Consider the following 13,039-nt stretch of genomic DNA (forward strand, 5'->3'; position numbering starts at 1 on the left):
CAGCGAGCAGCTGCCACAACGTTCCCCAAGGAACTCGCTGACGTCAGTCGCAGCCCCGAGTGATGGCCAGGGTACCTATTCTGTATCTTTCCGCCATTGTGCCGATCGTTTCGGTATTCAAGAGCACCGAACGGTTTACTTCTCGAATTAGAGTCCCTGCATTATTCAGTATGCATTTCGGTAGCGATACCGTTCGGGTCTAGAGAACCGAAGCGCTGCTGTCGGTTTACGTCGCGCAAGCCAATGAAAAGCAAGTGGCCACAGATCTGCGCATGCGCACTGCAGCGTGCACATGGCCACGAACACGAAGTGGCTAGCAGACGACACTGGCGCGCTATTCCTCCAAGTACCGAAAATTGCGTTTACGTTTCCATAACGCATGACGTCGCATTCCATCGAGCTGACGTGCCCGCCTTCATCGCTCTTGCCTCTTCCTTAACGGTATAAGGCGCAGTATATCCATTTCCATTATTGTCAGCTGAAATGCATAGAAATTTTTACAGTTTCCCTGACTGCATGTTTCCATGCATGCATTATAACGAAGCGTATTTGGCTGTATTCTGCAGATTGTCGTAAATTCCGCATTATGTCATATTATTCTCATTCACACTGACATCGTGTTTTGGATTTTACGTTTCGGAAAACGAGTTAGGAATAGTGTGTAGTAACACATTGTATTAACACATCTATAAAAACATCCGAAAAATTGATTCTGAGAGTTTCAAAGAATAAGAAGATAAGCAGAATCTGGTTAAAACTCGCTCCTAGAGATCTAAATGATTAAGTAGCCCACTTCCCTATATGATACGTCAACGATTTGGGTCTTAAAAACAAAATTGAAAGAACGCATTTTCTAGAGCTCCTGCAGTTCGTCGAAGTTTATAACATGCATCTCATGAATGAAAATGTTTCGTATATGTTGCTACAGTCTAAAAATATCACTGTCTACTGTTGTTGAGGATTCGATCGCAGATAAACAGTTGTGAGAAGCAAGATTATCAAGATGACTGCTGCTAGTTACATTCCCAGTAATTTAAATTGTGCTCTTAGATTCCTGTCTAACCGCAACTCGGAAATCGCTACATATTCGGAAAAAATGGTGAATTATTTCTGACAAGAAAAAATATAAAGGTGACTGTTTGTTGTTTCACTCACAGCAATTTCATCTCCAACAATTTCATATTTCGTTTTTTAAACACACAGAAATCACGAATCATTACTGAGGAAGTGTGCTCTTATATGTAAGTAATAAAGAATATTGCAGAACAATCTTAACTTACACGAGTAACAATGTCTCAGAACGTGTTGCATATATGAAGAGGAAAAAAAAAAATTCTTTTTTGACCCATCCGTGCGCGAACCCGTATCCTTTCATCTTGTCATTCCCACGTGCAAACCACTTGGCTACGCCAAACAATAGAAACAGAGGGCTCACTTCTCGTACTATTGTGTAGAGGAACGTAGGCTGACTTCGTTGCCAAACAGTGCTGCGTAAGTCATAAATGCGTGATAGTTTGGAAGGTTTCCAATATCAGGCTTCACATAATTGCTTTCCATTGTTACTTGAAAGTTGTAAACACGTATCGATAATTACTAACTAAACCATTTGTGGGAAAAAGTACACAAAGTCACTAGTCATGTCAGTTCACACTCATGTAATATATGTAAGCAGAGCCGATGTCTTGATAGTTAATGATCTTTAAACTCTTATTTGCATAAAAATAACACGTATTTTGAGAGAATATTGACCGAAAACTTTTTTTTATGTAATCATTCACAGTACCAACCTAACCTAACCATATTTCTAACAAAGGAAAATAGTCTATTATGAACTCACTTTCCAACCGGATGCGTCCTCTGGTGATTCTTTAGTAACACAATCACTAAATCCAAAGCAAAAACGGCTAAATATGTTTAAAATGTCAGCAGAAACTCTTCTATAAACATTCACGTTTCTTTCAGGAGCAATATTAAATAGAACTAAAACCACAGCTTTGCGGTATCGGGGGTATTTCCCGTTACCTGGTGCAATGTAAAGCATTGTCACAAAACTCTCGGCCAACCCAGACAAATTCCTGACGAATAACTGCTCACAAATGTTTAATAAATCACGTGCTGCTTTGATACTCCACTTCGACCGTGATTTGAGCATACTACACAAAGTTAAGACAATAGGGATCGCCATTACAAGCAAGATGAATTATTTGGCGCGAGTTCTTCCTATTTCCGAACATCTAGCAAAGAGTATGCAGCAAGCACTATGCTGGTTTCTTTTTAGAGGGCAAATTTTCAAAGTTCAATTTGATACATTAACTTTAACTACGTCCAAAGGTGGCCTTAACCCCATTAAGGTACACAAAAAATGTGTCACCCTGCTCCTAAATCGCATCAGAAAGGAGTTTCGTACCCGGAGGACCAGTATCATCACAAGCCTCATCCACCGATGGAAGCCTCATAGCCTTGACCCGCCCGTTGACATCACGGGCATTCCGTTTTATTAGCGACATGTGCGACAGAACTGCATGGAAATGAGCTACATCCGACACAATATCGTTGATACCGGCAGTCTGACCAACAGGAAACCGATCACGGCAATGTGGTACGGGATTCTTTCCGGACAGGATAGACGGAGGACGTCGAAAAAATTCAAAGAAGGATAGCTCGTTTCGTACTATCGCAAAATAGTGGAGAGTGTGTCACGGTTATTATTTACGAGCTGGGGTGGCAGTCATTGAAACAAAGGCATCCTTTAGACAGAATTTGAATCTCCAACTTTCTCCTCCGAATGCGAAAATATTACACTACTGGCCGTTAAAATTGCTACACCACGAAGATGACGTGCTACAGACGCGAAATTTAACCGACAGGAAGAAGATGCTATGATATGCAAATGATTAGCTTTTCAGAGCATTCACACAAGGTTGGCGCCGGTGGCAACACCTACAAGGTGCTGACATGAGGAAAGTTTCCAATCGATTTCTCATACACAAACAGCAGTTGACCGGCGTTGCCTGGTGAAACGTTGTTGTGATGCCTCCTGTAAGGAGGAGAAATGCCTACCATCACATTTCCGATGTTGATAAAGGTCGGATTGTAGCCTATCGCGATTGCAGTTTACCGTATCGTGACATTGCTGCTCGCGTTGGTCGAGATCCAATGACTGTTAGCACAATATGGAATCGGTGGGTTCAGGAGGGTAATACGGAACGCCGTGCTGGATCCAAACGGCCTCGTATCACTAGCAGTCGAGATGACAGGCATCTTATCCGCGTGGCTGTAACGGATCGCGCAGCCACGTCTCGATCCCTGAGTCAACAGATGGGGACGTTTGCAAGACAACAACCATTTGCACGAACAGTTCGACGACGTTTACAGCAGCATGGACTATCAGCTCGGAGACCATGGCTGCGGTTACCCTTGACGCTGCATCACAGACAGGAGCGCCTGCGATGGTGTACTCAACGACGAATCTGGGTGCACAAATGGCAAAACGTCATTTTTTCGAATGAGTCCAGGTTCTGTTTACAGCATCATGATGGTCGCATCCGTGTTTGGCGACATCGCGGTGAACGCACATTGGAAACGTGTATTCGTCATCGCCATACTGGCGTATCACCCGGCGTGATGGTATGGGGTGGCATCGGTTACACGTCTCGGTCACCTCTTGTTCTCATTGACGGCACTTTGAAGAGTGGACGTTAGATTTCAGACGTGTTACGACCCGTGGCTCTATCCCTCATTCGATCACTGCGAAACCATACATTTCAGCAGGGTAGTGCACGACCGCATGTTGCAGGTCCTGTACGGGCCTTTCTGGATACAGAAAATGTTCGACTGCTGCCCTGGCCAGCACATTCTCCAGATCTCTCACCAATTGAAAACGTCCGGTCAATGGTGGCCGAGCAACTGGCTCGTCACAATACGCCAGTCACTACTCTTGATGAACTGTGGTATCGTGTTGAAGCTGCATGGGCAGCTGTACCTCTACTCGCCATCCAAACTCTGTTTGACTCAATGCCCAGGCGTATCAAGGCCGTTATTACGGCCAGAGGAGGTTGTTCTGGGTACTGATTTCTCAGGATCTATGCACCCAAATTGCTTGAAAATGTACTCACATGTCAGTTCTAGTATAATATATTTGTCCAATGAATACCCGTTTATGATCTGCATTTCTTCATGGTGTAGCAATGTTAATTGGCAGTAGTGTATTTTGACACACATCTCCGCCGGAAGAAATGATGATTGTAGTAAAATAAGAGAAATCACAGGTCTCAGGGAGGGATTTAAGTTTAAGTTTATCCAACGCGCTGTTCGAGAGTGGAACGGCAGAGGAATAGAGTGGAAGTGGTTCGCCGAACTGGCTGCCTGGCACCTGGGTGTGAAGTGCAGGGCAGCCGTGTGGACAGACAGGGTGGCGTGGCGTGGCAGGTGGGAGAGGCCGCGCGCCCGCCACGCACTCTCGGCCACCCACCGCTCGGGCGTCGTGTCTTCTTCCGCTGGGGTTCGCACGTCGCGTCGTGACGGACCGCCCCTACTCTTGTGTCCGATGGCGGGTGGCTGGAGCGGGGGTCGGCGGCTGAATTTCATTTCGCAAGGTGGACGTGCCTGCTCCTCGTCACAGATTTCGTCCAGATATGTGGTACATGCCGGGCTTGTGACAAAGGAGGGAAATTGCATTTTTGGCAGTGGTCGGGCGAGGCGTAAGTTTCCAAGGCAGCGGCTGCCGCACTGGAAAGAGCCCGGAACGGTAGTTCCAGGATCCTGGAATCTACTCCCTGTAGTCTATATTTTTTACGAGGGTCGTACAATAAGTAACACCCCACATTTTTTTAAAGCAATTAATGTACATAGAGAAACATGCTTGTTGGTGTTTCACATTTGATGTTCGTTCTGTACGGAGGTGAAGTTTCCAACCTTTCTGGCAGATGGCAGAGCCGTAGTATAGCGTCAATGTGACGTCTACATACGACTCACCTTACAGGCAGCGTGCTGTTATTGCATTATTGTGTGCAGAAAAAGAAACCGTAGTGAACATCCATAAACGTTTGTGTGCCGCGTATGGCGGTGCTGCAGTTGATAGAAATACAGTTGGGCGATGGGTAAAGAAAGTTAGAGCCTCAGGAAACGCAGAAAGAGAGCAGCACGATCAGCCACGCTGAGGACGTCCTGTGACAGCCACTGCTCCACACACGCTGCATCGTGCGGATGTCGTTATTCGTGCCGACCGGCGCGTCACAACTCCTCGACAATTGGCTGTACAGTTCTCGGTAAGCGCTGGAAGTGCGTCTGCAGTGATCGAGACTGACGAATATTCAAGCAGGTGCTCGCGAAGGGTTCCACGAATGCTCACAGCGCACCACAAGATTCAGTGAAAGGCCATCTTCCATGTCTTTGGGCCGCTTACAGATTCTCTTCGGGGAACACACTTTGAAGATGACGAGAGTGTCAGTCATGCAGTGAAAACATGGCTACGCCTACAGAACAACCTTGGCGTACAGCCAGAGAACGTAATGGAGACTAGCAGAAAAATAGGACATAGGCAAGACATCTTGATGTATACTGTCGCCACATTCTGACTTTTAACAATAAATATGATCTGAGAAAAATATGTGGGGCATTACTTATTGAACGACCCACGTATTTTCAATTCTTACGTTAGTTACACTGCAGATAAACCGAGATAATGCTCAACATATTGGATCTGATCTGGTGAAACTCGACGAGCAGATGAACAGATTTCTTCTCTTAAACGACTCGAGGCGACGACGAACAAATCGACAAGTACACGACGAAATTTTTCAAGATGAAGAAGCATCGTATCGTATTAAATTGATTCCCCCTCCCGAAATGCACTCCAGCAGTGCGGTGTCAATTTTCATCAACACAAATGACTCATGCCTCGCCCGACCCGCGCCAGAAACGCATTTTTTTTAAACGTTTGGCCATCTCCAGCTCCCACTTGTGTCACTTTCGTTTCTGGCCGAGCTACCAGGACTTTGGACGAAACCGGTGATGACGCACGGGGGCAAACCCCTTGTCAGCGAATGTGAACTGCATCTGAACTGCATCTGAACTGTCGTGGCGCATTGATCAGACAGACATCGGTCTTGTATTTACGGGGACGCTGGTTCGAATCTCCCGACTGACGTTCTGCACTATTTGCCTAAACTGTCCTAAGTCGATGCTGCGATGGTTCCTTCGAAAAGGCGTAGTCTATTTCCTCCTCCAATCCAGCTCGCGGTGTGTCTCTCTCGTTCATCACCTGTCCGCCAATGGTATCGTTAATCTTCTGACCTTCCTTTCTAACTTCGTTTCTATACCTGAATCTCGGATTATTTATTTATTTATTCGAAGAACCCTCTTGGAGGGTACGATAAATTAAAACTGGTTTGGCTTCATTGTGTTTAGTTTTCGTTGCTCCCAGACTTCGTTCATCCTTCTAGCCTTCTAGAGCATCGTTCCTTGTCTTCCTCGGTCCGCGTCCTTCCTTTTGCAGACCTCTTTCTTTCCTGAAATCTTGCCTTTGGTGTCGCTTCTCCAAAACGTATTGTGTTATCTGTTATGTCCATTCTAATTTCTGTGTTCTTCTATCTTTGTCAATTTCGGCTAGCCACGTGGGTTTGCATTTGTAGCATTTTAATAAGTTGAAAATTTGCTTGGTTAGTTTGTTTATATCCATTCGGTATGTTGTTGTTGTGATCTTCAGTCCAGAGACTGGTTTGATGCAGCTCTCCGTGCTACTCTATCCTGTGCAAGCTGCTTCATCTCCCAGTACCTACTGCAACATACATCCTTCTGAATCTATATAGTGTATTCATCTCTTCGTCTCCCTCTACGATTTTTACACTCCGCGCTGCCCTCCAGTATTAAATTGGTGATCCCATGATGCCTCAGAATGTGTCCTACCAATCGATCCCTTCTTCTGGTCAAGTTGTGCCACAAATATCTCTTCTCCCCAATTCTATTCAGTACCTCCTCATTAGTTATGTTCTATACCCATATAATCTTCAGCATCCTTCTGTAGCACCACATTTCTAAAGCTAAGCTTCTATTCTCTTTTTGTCTAAAGTATTTAACGTCGACGTTTCACTTCCATTCATGGCTACACTCCATACAAATACTTTCAGAAACGACTTCCTGACACTTAAATCTATACTCGAGGTTAACAAATTTCTCTTCTTCAGAAACGCTTTCCTTGCCATTGCCAGTCTACATTTGATATCCTCTCTACTTCGACCATCATTAGTTATTTTGCTCCCCAAATAGGAAAACTCCTTTACTACTTTAAGTGTCTCATTTCCTAATCTAATTCCCTCAGCATCACCCGACTTAATTCGACTACATTCCATCATCCTCGTTTTGATTTTGTTGATATTCATCTTATATTCTCCTTTCAAGACACTGTCCATTCCGTTCAACTGCTCTTCCAGGTCCTCTGCTGTCTCTGACAGAATTACAATGTCATCAGCGAACCTCAAAGTTCTTATGCCGTCTCCATGGATTTTAATTCCTACTCCGAATTTTTCTTTTATTTCCTTTACTGTTTGCTCAATATACAGATTGAATAACATCGGGGAGAGGCTACAACCCTGTCTCACTCCCTTCCCAAACACTGCTTCCTGTTCATGCCCCTCGACTCTTATAATGGCATCTGGTTTTTGTACAAATTTCCCTTATTAAATTTCCTAACGTCGCTGCCCGATTAAGCGATCTGACATTCCACGCTCCGATCCGTAGAACTCCAGTTTTCTTTCTCCTGGCGTCCTCTGGAGTAGTCCCCATCCGGAGATCCGAATGGGGGTCTATTTTACCTCCGGAATATTTTACCCAAGAGGACGCCGTCATCATTTAACCATACAGTAAAGCTGCATGCCGTCGGGAAGAATTACGGCTGTCGTTTCCCCTTGCTTTCAGCCGTTCGCAGTACCAGCACAGCTAGGCCGTTTTGGCTAAAGGCCAGATCAGTCAATCATCCAGACTGCTGCCCCTGCAACTGTTGAAAAGGCTGCTGCCCCTCTTCAGGAACCATACGTTTGTCTGGCCTCTCAAAAAATACCCCTCCGTTCTGGTTGCACCTACTGTTCGGCTATCTGTATCGTTGAGGCACGCAAGCCTCCCCACCAACGGCAAGGTCCATGGTTCATGGGGGTATTGTATATGTAGCCATAAAACTGGAGTATCCTTTTCCTCATTACGTCAGTTAGTTTTTCCATTTTCAAATAGAGCTCTCTGATCTTAATTTGTTTGCAGTATTACTACTACTACTTCTAGCACCCAGTATGGGCTTTAGAATTCTTCTTTCACCTTTTTCTAGGTTTTCAAGATCGCCAAATTTTGTTAGTTTGAATGTTTCTGCTGCATAAAGTGTTTGACGCCTTACCACTGTTTGATAGTGTCTTAGTTATTTGTTCCTGGACAACGTTTTCTTCATACACACCTTTTTCTTATTTGGATTGCCCTTTCGATTTTATGTACTCTATTTTCTATGGCTACCTTCTCCTTTGTGTTGCTTCTTATCCATTCTCCTAGGTATTTAAAATATTTTGGTTTAGATATTGTTTTGTTGTGAATTTTAAGACTTTGAGGGGTATCATCGATGTTTGTCACAAAATGTATTTTCTCAAATGATGTTTTTAGTCCTGTTTTCTCTGGTTGTTTCTGTAGTTCTACGCTTTGCTCTTTGGCACTAGCCGGTGCGCTGTAATGCCATGTAACCTACAAAAGATAGGCACTCTATGGTGGTATTGCTGTGGTTTCTTCTTCGCTGAAGACCCTTAGTGTTGATGGATTTTCTCCACTATCTCATTAGCTTCTCTGACGCGCAGTAAAAATGTAAGGGTGAGAAACCATCTCCCTGTCTTACTCCTTATTTTATTTCAATATGTTTTCACAGTTCGCCTATAAATTTCATTTTTGTTGTTGTGTTTATTAAAGGTCCTTTAACTATTTCTGTTCTTTTATTGCCAAGTCCGAAATCCTTTAGAATGTTGGTTAGTGCATTTCTATGAATTGAGTCATATGCATTTTCAAAATCTACAAACATTATCACGTATTTCAAGTCCCTGATTTTCCTCATTGCTATTACGTTCCTTATATTTAGTGCTTGCTCTGCACAAGACCTTCCCTTCCTACATCCTGCTCAATACTCTCCTAATAGTGGATCGAGTATTCTTTCAGTTCTCTTTAAAAGTGCCATGGATAAGGTCTTACATGTCACTGGCAAGAGGCAGATTCCTCTGTTTTTTTTTTTTTAGGATCAGTTTTCTTTCCTTTTCTAAGTACAGTATGTATTGAGGACGATGTCCATTCTGTTGGTAACCTATTTGTTGTCCAAATTTCGTTAATGATTTCTATTAGACATATAATAATGTTTTGACTAGTGCCTTTCCACAATTTAGCGACTATGTTGTCTTCTTCTGATGCCCTGTTCCTTGTAACCAGAGCATTGACTCTGTCTGCCTGTTCCCATCCTCTTCTGTCACGATTTCGCTAGGCAGTGGCCTCTCGATTAGCGATCGCACGCAGTTCTAGGTCGCGGTCAATCTGTGAGACATCAAAACTAGACCGAGCTAGAAACTGCACATCTAAATTTTTAAAATATTATAAACATAGAACGAAAATATGTATCGTCGCTAGTTTTTAGTTAAAATATGCAATAACCGGTGAAAAGGAGCCAAATATGCAACTGCAAATGCAACATGCAAATGCATATAATCCGGACTCTAATTATGGCATTAGTAATGGAATTATCTTTGTGCTGGCGTAAGCTGTTGCCAGCACAGTGGCTGGCAAAGATGTAACAAGAAGATCGATAGTAGGCACTGCATCAAGCGCACCTATCAGGAGAGAGGCCAGAGACAGACTGGAAAGCAAAGCGCCGCCAACGCCCTCTCGACCGCAGCTATTTAGATCTCTGCTGCGGACCGGCGGGCTCAGCCGCAGTCTCACTCACTCGCTAGCTCAGCCGGTCAGTCACTGGCGCGCTGACTCGCACTCCGAGTCGGCGTCTGTCGCGACCAGATTAGTGTACCTAGCGGGGTTTGTACTTCACCAGCATGCAGCATAACGTGGACTATTAAGGAAGAGCTTGTGCCACAAGACATGGACGCTGTTAACGTTAAGTAGCAGCTATCTGTTTAAGTAAATAAAGAACCCTGTTAACACATGTGTGCAGCTGTGTTGTAGAAAGAGGATTCCGACCGCCAAACAACGTCCTCTCCCTTGACTCCTACGGTACAGGACACAACAGTGGCGACGAGGATAATTCAGTTTAGATCGAAGGTAATCAACTTGGCCAAAGATTTTGCTTGCTTCTGTTGTCTTTTAGCTTACAAGGGTGCTCATTTCTGTTTGCTCAATTGTTGCTGTGATATTGCATGTATTCCAGGAGGGGAGCAGCGAAAGTAATCCAATTTTTTCTTTTCAGAGGCTTTCCTTGCTTTTCGCTATAACGTATTTGTGTAAACCGTGGCTACTCCACCCCCTCCATTGCCTGCCCCGGCGTCTCGGGCGCTGTGCAATTGTCACTCGCACATCTCCGCACTTTTTTTGCCCCTCCGATGTTCACGTTGCCTTTTGCTAGCGTTTCGACGCGATAGTTGTTCAACATTATCGAGAAATTCTGATATGTTTGAAGAAATAACATGAAAACACCTAACCTCAACGAAACGGAGCAGCCAGTACCGCTGGGTGGTCACATGCCAAAAGCTCCAAAACTAGCTTTGTTACTGGCCGCTGGGAAATACGACTACTTGGAAATAAAAACAACTTGCAGATCCGTCACCTTGGAAATAACTGCCAATTTTCTCACGCTGTTTTTACAGAGATTGACGTCGTTTTGGAAATACAACTATCATTGTAACATGAATTAGCTTATAGCGCACACTATGGTATGGCTAACTCGCTAAATGACAAAAATGGAGATGCGTCACTTTGGAAACACACTCTTCAATTACGTAGATGGAAGACCATCCACAGCATAGTAAAAAAAAAAATTATGAACAGATTTCGAATAAGTTCGCAGCGATATGACCCCGTAATACATAAGAAAAACTATGGATATTCAAGGCAGGACAAGGACCACTTGTTACGAAAACTGGTGTTTACGCGTTTCAGGAATGCTTGAAACAATTTAAAGCATGTGTATGATAGTGACGTACTACGTTAATGCTGGACCAGTCTATATGAATAATGGCATCCATGCGATTCATCATCGCATGAGCAGAGACTGTGACTAGTCACTCCAAATGAGATTGATCAAGGAGCTCCTTTTCCACACTTCCTGACACTTAAATTCTCTTTACTCGTCACCCAATAGTACTCCTACCACCTGCGTCATTACCACACACTGTACACAAACGCTTATGTACGTCCACCGTGGTATCTGTCTGCACAACCAGGAATTCCGCTACAGTACATTGCTCGCGGTGAGTGTCTTGCGCCGGCCGCGGTGGCCGTGCAGTTCTAGGCGTTTCAGTCCGGAACCGCGGGACCGCTGCGGTCGCAGGTTCATAATCCTGCCTCGGGCATGGATGTGTGTGATGTCCTTAGGTTAGTTAGGTATGAGTAGTTCTAAGTTCTTGGGGACTGATGACCTAAGATGTTAAGTCCCATAGTGCTCAGACCCATGTGAACCATTTTTGAGTGTCTTGCGTGGGCACCGCTTTGATGGGTCACTACAACTCTGCCATTTGTCTGCTCAGGACGTTGCACATCTGCAGAAGAAACGTCAAGTTTTTAGCAGCTAAAACGACTTTATATATATATATATATATATATATATATATATATATATATATATATATATATAGTTTTTAGCAGTAAAACAGCTTTCAGACTCCGAAACCAGATTTTGTCCTGCAAAATATTTCAAAGGCCATACTGGGACTCTGAAAAAGATTTATTGGTTATGACCTGCATATTAAAACACAAGAAATTGTGGAAAAGTAAGAAATCAAGTAGCTGGAACCTGATAAGTTGAAACGACAAGTTTCTTGAGAGTTTCACAGTGAACATTAGCAAAGAGCTGTCAGAAATAGGTGAAATAAATACAATGGTAGGTAAATGGGTGGCTTTGAGAGATGAGGTGACAAGGCAAAATGACGGCCAAGTAGGAACGATTGGGCTACACATGAGATATTAAATTTGATGAGAAAAGGAAAATTACTAATACAGCACAAATAGGCAAAAGCAAATACAGACATCTCTGAAATAAGCAACAGTAAGTGCTAATTGGGAAAGCAGGAGTAGCTATAGTATAGAAGCAAGGCACTAACAACGTGCATGACTATGCAAAAAAAGAATGCCACCTATAGGAAAACTAGACATTTTGGGATAGAGAAGCAGCTGTATGAATTTCATTAGCTCAGTTGGTAAGTCTGTACTAGGCCAAGAAGAGAAGACTGAAAAATTGAAGAAATATATGAAAGGGTTATAAAAAGGAAATAAACCTGAAGACAACATTATGGGAAGGAAAGAGGAAATAAATGACGATGAAACAGGAGATACGACACTATGACAAGAATTTGACAGAGTACTGAGACACCTAATTCAGAAGAAGGCGCAGGAGGTAAATTACGTTACCTCACAGTTATTGAGATCCGTGGGAGAAAATAGCAAGACAAAAGTATTTCACCTGCTATGCAAGATACGAGACATGTGAAATACACGTAAACTTCTGTAACAATCTAATAATTCAAATTCCAAGGAAGGCAGGAGCCAGCGGCGTGAATATTACAGGACCATCAATTCAATAATACGTGGTTACAAAATATTGATATGTATTGCGACATTTTTGGCTTTCGCATTCTTGGTAGTCTCCTTGGGTTTTCTGCAGGGTTATAAAATCAACATGACTCGACATTTCGGCGACGCATCCGTCCGCAGTCTCCTGCAGAGCACCACTGCTGCTTCTGCTCCTGCTGCTGGGGCCCGCCGAAAACTGACGACAAGGCTGCTGCAAGCCGTCGTCCTACACGGGCCTCTGTATGGCGCACGGCGCATGCGCTGCTGCCGCCATCGCTGCCCTCAAGCCTGGGCT

Source organism: Schistocerca nitens, chromosome 5 (genome assembly GCF_023898315.1).
Source record: "Schistocerca nitens isolate TAMUIC-IGC-003100 chromosome 5, iqSchNite1.1, whole genome shotgun sequence".
NCBI lineage: Eukaryota > Metazoa > Arthropoda > Insecta > Orthoptera > Acrididae > Schistocerca > Schistocerca nitens.